The sequence below is a fragment of the Oryzias melastigma genome, linkage group LG23 (genome assembly GCF_002922805.2).
Source record: "Oryzias melastigma strain HK-1 linkage group LG23, ASM292280v2, whole genome shotgun sequence".
NCBI lineage: Eukaryota > Metazoa > Chordata > Actinopteri > Beloniformes > Adrianichthyidae > Oryzias > Oryzias melastigma.
In genome coordinates this window covers 6,533,927-6,542,305 of record NC_050534.1, presented here as the reverse complement: position 1 = coordinate 6,542,305, position 8,379 = coordinate 6,533,927, and the positions used below count along the sequence as shown (strand labels likewise).

At 39.5% G+C, this 8,379-nt stretch overlaps 2 long non-coding RNA genes across 2 annotated transcripts in view; both read right to left on the bottom strand.

The window, feature by feature from the left end:
- Positions 1–430: 430 nt before the first annotated feature.
- The window catches only part of LOC118598081, a 17,997-nt gene continuing 10,048 nt past the window's right edge, over positions 431–8,379 (bottom strand). Inside the window, exon 2 of the long non-coding RNA XR_004947178.1 lies at positions 431–1,736. This is a non-coding gene — a long non-coding RNA (uncharacterized LOC118598081). The remainder of the gene's footprint in view (positions 1,737–8,379) is intronic.
- Positions 7,579–8,379, bottom strand: part of LOC118598080 — a 10,755-nt gene continuing 9,954 nt past the window's right edge. The window contains exon 2 of the long non-coding RNA XR_004947177.1: positions 7,579–7,947. This is a non-coding gene — a long non-coding RNA (uncharacterized LOC118598080). The remainder of the gene's footprint in view (positions 7,948–8,379) is intronic.

Below are 8,379 nucleotides of genomic sequence, written 5' to 3'. Positions count from 1 at the left end.
ATATGTACTGGTCTAATAACAAAAACCATGAGGCATTTTAAATCAATATACCGTAAGTATCGCCAAATAAAATATCGCAACATATCATCAAATCGATTTTTCCCTACAGCCCTAGTGTAAATGTAGCTTTATACGACACGCAAAGGTAACATTAAGGGTGAAGTAGAAGGAACGTCATGAAAAATTTTTCATTTTTCAACCCAGTTTGTGCTGTTTAAGTGTTACGTGATTGAACGTAGCCTGACAACTGGATAAGACAACTTCACCAAGTGTGACGTCGCCCATAGAAAATGTTGGAGTCAAGTGATGTCAGTAAGCACCGACTGATCTGAGTTAACATTTCTGCGGCAACCACTCTCACCAATCAGGAGTGAGCATGTTGGAAGGCCACATCCCCTACCACTAGAAAGCAGTCTCTGGAGGATCTGTGGAATATTTAGAACCACATACTTTTTATTGAGGCCAGTTTATAACTTGAACTACAGAAAAATATCTTCATTGGGGAGGCCACAGGGGCATCAAAGGGACTGGAAGATACACCTCTCCTTAAGATGTGGTCCTCCTCTCTACAACCCTCCACGGACTGTACGTGTGCATGTGACAAATATGGCACATAGAGCATCCCAGGCTTTGTTTTCAGTTGCTTTCCTGGACTCTTCTTTTCTTGAAACGAGATGAAATGTAAGCGTTCAGCCCCAAACATGCTGGGTTTAATCCTTCTTGAGCATCTTGTTCCTTCAGGTGGTCATTATGTCTGACAGTGCGTCTCGGAAAACAGGGAATCATTTCAAGCACTCCTTGGGTATTCATAAAAGAGCAACCTGCCCTCACACAGAGAGTAAAGAAACACATTTTAGATTAAATTTGTATTTCCTGCGAGCCTCGCCCATCCACTGATGCACACAAATAGATCTTTTGGACGTGTGATCCGGCGCCCCGTCCCGCTCCTGCAGATGCAGCCCAGGCATGGCAGGTCCTCTAGTGCCCCCATCAGGATCTTTGCTGCACCTCCACCTCCCATCAGTCCTTTTCATTTCCAACTTCTTGTGCTTTTTAATTTATTTGTGTTGCTTTAGCAAACACCTCCCACCTCTTGGGCAAACACAGGTGGTGCAGAGCTAACAGACAGGAATCGTGGATGAATACACCAAAAAAAAAAGAAAAACATGGGAGTCTGTGCAGACAGGTACAGGAAAGTCTCACAGTGGGAGTTATTACGCATTTTGTCGGAAGCAAATGAGAAGAGAAAGTAAAGGGAGGAAGGAGACAGTGAAAGGAGAGAGAAAAAAAGTAGAATTTGTTATTGTACCTAAGGCCAGAGTATCGGCTCGCTCCGCAGCCTGGCTAATGGTGCGACATTCACAGCATATTTCAGCAGACGCATTTACATTTGCCACCGCTCTGACCCAGTCATAGCACATCTCTCCCTCATTTGTCCCCCACGTCTGTGCGAGCGTGCGCCGCAAAGATAATGACTGCATTGATCAGAGGCGTCCCCGATGGGTGGTCTGGTTCCGTCAAGGCTGAGGGAGACCGAGAGGAAGGAGAAGAGAAGGGGAACGGGGCGCCGAGACCCGCCTCTGCGCGTTAGCCAATCAAATATCCATCTTGGCCCAGGCCTCGCCGCTCCACGAGCACCATCAGAAGCTCATCTGCTGCCCTCTTCTTATGGTCTGTCGTGTCAGCTCCCCCGGCCCTTCATCAATTTTAGGCTCTCGTTCAAAACCGATGCATTTCTGTGCAGAATCGAGCAGATCCAGGGTAATCAGATAGAAGGTTCATCACCATGAATACATCTCACCTTATTGTAAACTATAACTCTGATCCTCTTTTTATCTATTTTAAAAGCATTCCAAGTTGTCTTTTAATCATAAATGTGCAATTTTTTGCCAAAATCTAAACATTTTTGTCTTTTTCTAGTACATAGTTTCTGCAGAGGGGCAGGAGGTAGGGCTGGGCGATAATGAACATTTGGGTATCAATCCGATACTGGTCAATATGAAAAATGCTACAATTACATGTGAAAAACACTATTTTCATTGAATTGAGTCTTTCAAGAAACGTAAACTTCTCGATTTAAGACACACAGGTTCATCTGTTTAGATGTTTTCCAGATTAAGGATCTTCTAAAGTCTCCTTTTACGATTTGAAAAATCTGTTTACCGTATGTTCAATATTTTCTATCAAAAATATAAAATAATTTTTTACTTTTTCCAGTTGTTTCTATTGATGGTTTGAGTTTTATTCATGTGTGATTTTATGTTTCACTGTGTTTGGTGCAGGAGGCTGTAGGGAGGGTTGGAGGCATTTTGTGTGTTTTATCATTTAACTCTAGTTGTTTTAAGTCTTTAAAGCACTTTGTGTCCCTAATGTATGAAAACTGCTTTATAAATAAAGCTTGATATGGTTTTAATAGTATTCAAAATTAAGCTTAAAGCAGCTTCAAAAAGAAAATCTCAGAGTGAGATTAAGAAAGATGTTCAAAAATCAATACAATCCTAATACAACTTTATCTGCCTCCTTTGTGAAACTCTAAACGGTGATTATATGATTATTTCACCTTATCATGTGGGGATTCCTATTGTTAAGCTTTAAATGCTTAAATTCTTCACTAGAAGGATTCTGCAGATCAAAAATATAAAAGATTAAAAAACAAAAAAAACGACAAAGCTTTAGAAATTACCAGAAAAAAAGCTTTCTGTTAAAAAATCACTAACTGTGAGATTTGGGAAACTTTCATCTGCTGGCAGAGAAGACCAATTGGTAGTGTTGTGAAACTATTGTCAAGCACGGTGGTGGAAGGATTATCGTTTGGGATCCCTTTACATTCTCACAACCTCAACATATTGATTTTGTTTAACCTTTATTTTATTTTGTTTTCCTGTTATCATTATTTACAAGCATGGAACAACAATAAAATAAAATAAACATTATTTAATTATTTAAACTTTCAGTGTAGAAATCCTAGGTTTCCACGTATTGCCACAATTTTTCAAATTTTTTGTTGAAAATGTATACTTTTAATTTTAGTTCCATTGAGTAAACGGTTCATATGAAGTCTTTCCCAGGAAGGTTCACCATGTGCCATTTTTTAGTCACTGCTTTTTGCTCGCCAAGAGTAAAATTCTTACCAGATAAAGATCTTCATTCAGTACAGAGTCTTCCTAAAAATATTCCTAAAACTTTGTAGTACTGACCAAAATATGAGTTTTACAATGGTCTCTTGTTAATTGTATGTTCTAAAGAAAACTTGTAATAGATGAAATCTGCAAAGTAGTCAGCTTTAGTTTTCAAATTTATTCTAGATGTCTTAAGGTTGTATCCCTCCTCACTACACACTTTATAGACTTTTCTCATAAAAACATGAACATTTTCACACTTTTTTCTCTTTTTTAATTTCTCAAAGTTCAAACCTTCATAGGAAAAAAGTATTAGAGAATCAAAATAAAGAAGTGATGAACTGAATCCATTCTGTACAGAGGAAACTGCATGGAGGAGATTGATACCCAGTTTATAGCCAATCAGGACACAGAACACAATGTCATGAAATGCAAAATTTCCCAGTGAAAGTAAACCGTGATATACCAAGTCAAAAATATTGTGCAACCTTCTAAACAAACAAAGGTAGATTTTTCTGTTCCATCCATCTAACCAACTTGCTTCATCACATTCAGGGTATTGGGGTTGCTGGAGCCTATCAAAGCTAAACCGGACATACTTGGCATGTGACCCAGGTGTTCACACTGGACAAGCAGGGAGGGGCTTCCTCTTTGCCATCTATTTCTTTTGTTTACTAGCAAATGGTTGGCACAACAGCGAATTAAAAGGGACGCCATCCATACATAAGAACCCATTCCGAGTCCTTGATTGGTCAAAGTTCGACCTAGTTTAACTTTCAATGTGTGTTCATTGGCTTCACATTTTATTCATAGAGCCCAAAAACAGTCTGAGAAACTTGCGTAGCTATGTGTGAAACCTAGTTTAGCAATTTGGTTGTTTACCTAGACTTTCCATAAGAGGTGGCTGCTTGAATAAACCCTGGATGGGTCATTAGTCTGTGACAGAAAAATTGCATTTGTCCAATTTTAAAAACCTCTTAGAACACATGTCAGAGTCAAGGCCCGGGGGCCAGATCTGGCCCTCCGGGTAATTATATCCGGCCCCCCAGACCATTTTATTTTATTGTTATTAATGGCCCTATGTTATCTTGCGCTCATTTTTAACTTGTATAATTTTGACAAAAAATATTTTATTGGAGAGTAAAATATTGAAAGTTATTTAAAGTTTAAGTTGATCTATTCCTGCATTTTTTATCGTACATAATTTTTGTTTAAGAATTACAGTTTAAAAGTTTTTAAAATTGTCATTCTGCAAGCTTTTTGGACTATTTTGGCATTTACTAAGACTTTTTTTGGCTATTTAGTTTAGCTAACATTTCAGCTACATGCTAGCTGTTTTGGCTAATTCAGTCTTTTCGTTTTAACTTTTTTAGTCTGTTTTGGAGTTTAGCTAATATCTCAGCAACACGCTACCTGTTTTGGCTAATTTAGGCTTTTATGTTTGTTTTTTTGGCTGTTTTGGAGTTAAGCAATTATTTCAGCTACATGCTAGCTGTTTCGGCAAATTTAGACTTTTCTACTTGAGTTTTTCTAGGCTGTTTTGGAGTTAGGCGAATATTTACACACTACCTGTTTAGGCTAATTTAGGCTTTTTCAGTTTTTTGTAGGATATTTTGAAGTTTAGCTATTTTTTCAGCGACATGCTAGCTGTTTTGGCTAACCTAAGTTTTTTTGTTGTCGTTGTTCTTTAGGCTAATTTGGCATTTAGCTAAAATTTTAGCTGCCTATATGCTTCAGAGTTTTCAGCCATCAGCTTCAGTGTTCTAAGCTATCAATTTCAGCATCTTCAACTATCAGCACTAGGATCTTTAGCTACCAAATTCAGCTTACAGGATTCACTCTAGCGTTGTCGCAGGTACCGGTATATATCTAGTTCATAATTATGTTAAGAAGTTTTTGTTTTAAAGTTTTAAAAATCTAGTTTCAGAATCTTCAATAATTGTTTATCCTGTATGGCCCGCGACGTAAGGTGTGTTTTGGATTTTGGCATATTTTTATGCAGAAAACCTCAGAAAAAAGTGCAACTTTCACACATACTATATGTTGTTCATGACCAGCTGTCAGCAGAAGCTACAACAGTAACAACTCAAACACTTTACACAAACTTGTGACTTGTCACTTTGATAACATGGAAGTGTTTTCCCAATATGTGTGCGCAGTGTGAGACTCTCTGTCTGGTGACACTTAGGGAACACAAGGAGGATCTAAACATCTCTTATTGTTGAGGGAGCTCCAGCATTTGAGGTCTGACAGCTCTGACTTCCATTAAGAATCCTCCGAAATTTACAGACAGAGCAATCCTAGACTTCTTGCCTCCCACAGAAAAAAGGCAATCAGTCACAGGCGTTTACACACACAAAAACATATACCCACACCAGGTTCAGAGATGAATGTTCAGGGACTCGTAGATATGCACACGCTCAGCAGGAGGAGAGTGCAGTCCTTCATGTGTGCTCTTTACCTGCGTCTGCCTGTGGATAAAGGTTATGTTTGGTAGTCAGAACAAATGAGGGGTGAAGGAATTTAGCCACAAACCATCAGCCAGTATAGACTGTGGTTCACCTATTAAGACCGGCTCCAATGAAAATAGTGTTTTTACTATGTTCTTTTGGTATTTTTTAGATGATAAGGGACAAATAAATCTCAAAATTGCATTTCTGAATATTAATTCATTCAAAATGTTTTGAATCAGGAGCAGATGAATAGTTGTTTTTGCGAACATTCCTGCCTGGGCGTCAGTCTGTCCGAGGGTACATGAACTCATCACGGTGACACTACTGCTGAGCATACACACTTATTGTGAACCATGGCTGAGGTAAGACCGCTTTGTAAATATATAATTTAGTAAACTTTTTTTATATTTATTTGTTGTAACTAGACTTCACAAAATTAGAAATTGTGCTGTATTAATTTTCATTAGTTTGTCTTGTATTACTTTTTATAAGCCTCTCTAAAGAAGCTAATGCGCCATTTTTGCACCTTTTTTCATTGCTGTTTATTCTCATTTTTCTTTTTCATGGATTTTCCAATTGTTAGTGGGGAAAGGGAGGGAAATTCAGGACAGCAGTGACATCTTTGTTTTTCTGTCAACCAGGTATGATGGTGGTTTCTCATTTTATTGTGTTCTTTTCTTGTTTTATTTTACGTGCTGTGGTTGAATGTGTCGCGCACCAATAAGGTATTTATTGCTAGAGATGGCATGGGCAAAGTTGGACGCCATATTGGAATGGTATAGATGCCTCTTTACTGCTGTTACAATTGTACAAACAGAGCTGGAAAAACAAGAATGTGACTTTTCAATAGTAAATTATTGCTGTCAGCTGATAAAGGAGAACTTTTAGAAGACATTGGAACAAGATCTGAGTGAGTTTACTCTCAATAGTGAACGTTTAGACTGATCTTGTAACCTATTCAATGTCAATGGCAGCTTTAGACTTCGCACTATTTCCACGTTTTCTGGCAGGACCACCAATGTTTTTCGTTTTATGGAGGATCATCGTCATATTTGTATGTGTGTTAGACCTCAGATCAGACCAGACGACCTGCTGGTAATTAGATTACTAAGTGGAGAAAAATAAACTAACCAGGATTTCCTCGGTAGTGAAGAGGGAAGAGTTCATCAGCGCTGAATCCTCGTCCGGCGGTTGGACCGGGACATGTGGCGTACGGAAAACCGCGTGCCCACTGTCACGCCGGTGCCTAAGTCCTTCTGATCAGTTGTTTGGGATCCACTTGTAGTACGGGAGCCCCCAGTCTAGTATTGTCCCTCCAGCTCAATAAGAAATCCTGGATGCTGTGTTCTTTGAAGAAAAGGCTGCCCGGACCTCGCCGCTCTGGGACCGTGGATGGGGTGCTCATTGAGGTCGGCGCGTCAACTGGGCTGCAGTCTTTTCAGTCCACTCCGACCGCGTCATGCCGATCCGGGCGTGGACCAGCCCATATAGTACGGGTGCTAGCGGTCTGCGGCGATGTCGGTTACTCACCGATCAGTTTATAAACATGGACCGAGGAGTCTAACAGTTTGTTTAAATTTTACTGTGTGTGTAGATTTAAATAAAATCCCCAACCAAGCATCAGGTATCCACTGCATTTACTATATAATGTATTTATGAATAAAAAAAAATGTAAATGTTGTTCATTTGTTGTTACCTGGGAATTATTTTTCTGATGATCAGAGTTTTTTCTTTTCTAAAATTGGAGCAAAATTATGCATTTTCTGGTCATTTTACTGTGTTTGCTAAGACATGTTTCGTTGTTTTTATACCATTCCAATATGGCGTCCCTCTTTGCGTATCTTTGATATTAGTAAAAAGCCCGCATGCCATCTCTAAAGATATATACCTCATTGTCGCACGCATTCAGACTGGTGTAGGCCGTGGCGTAGGGGGAAACATGGAGAGAAATTCGGGACCACAGTATCATTTTTGTTTTTCTGTCAACCAGATTAAAAGCTACTAACTCAACGTCCAAGCGTGATCTTTATTCACCGGAGCACACAACCCAGAGCATGCAGTTACACATGCATCCTCCACAAACACAGACGTCACACATATCTCCTGTTCCACAGCGACAAACACTAAATCCACGTCTTTCGTCCAAAGCGTTACCGATGACACGCGCTCTTCCCCGGGCTCCTCAAGGACTTGGTAATTTAGTGCTGTTGGCATTCAAATCCGTCGGATGTTCTGCAGCTTCTAATCTCCTTCTCTGCATTGTACTGAAGGCGGGTCATTAAAAGTCAGGGCAGACGCCACTTCAGGAGACGCAGGAGAACCCCCCATCAACAGCCTTATCTGCAAAACTGTATTTATGACTCTGTAGCCGCACGCTGGAAGAAACGGGAAGATAGAGGGAAGCAGATGAAGCTTAAAGCACAACCAAAGAGGGAAATCAAAAGGTCGTGGTTTTGACAAACAAAGGCAACCAGAGATCAGAGCCAAAGATCAAACAGTTCCTTGTTAGCTAAAAAGAAAAGCTCTGAAAGGGATTTGGTTGGTTATTGACGAATTCACTTTAACTTAATAGATTAGATGATTAAACAGACACTTTAATAGTGGGGGGTTGCATGAACTGTTTAGTCTAGATCGGACTGTTTTCTTCAGACAGGTGTGAAAGCTCATCTGAACTCTACAGCATGTCGTGCGGTTGATCTAATGAGTGATCAAAGACTGACTCTTCAGTAAACCAAAGACAGGAAGCGGCATGAATTTCAAGTACAACATTTTTAAAAAAGCATGAGAGATGCAAGTTGGAAACATCT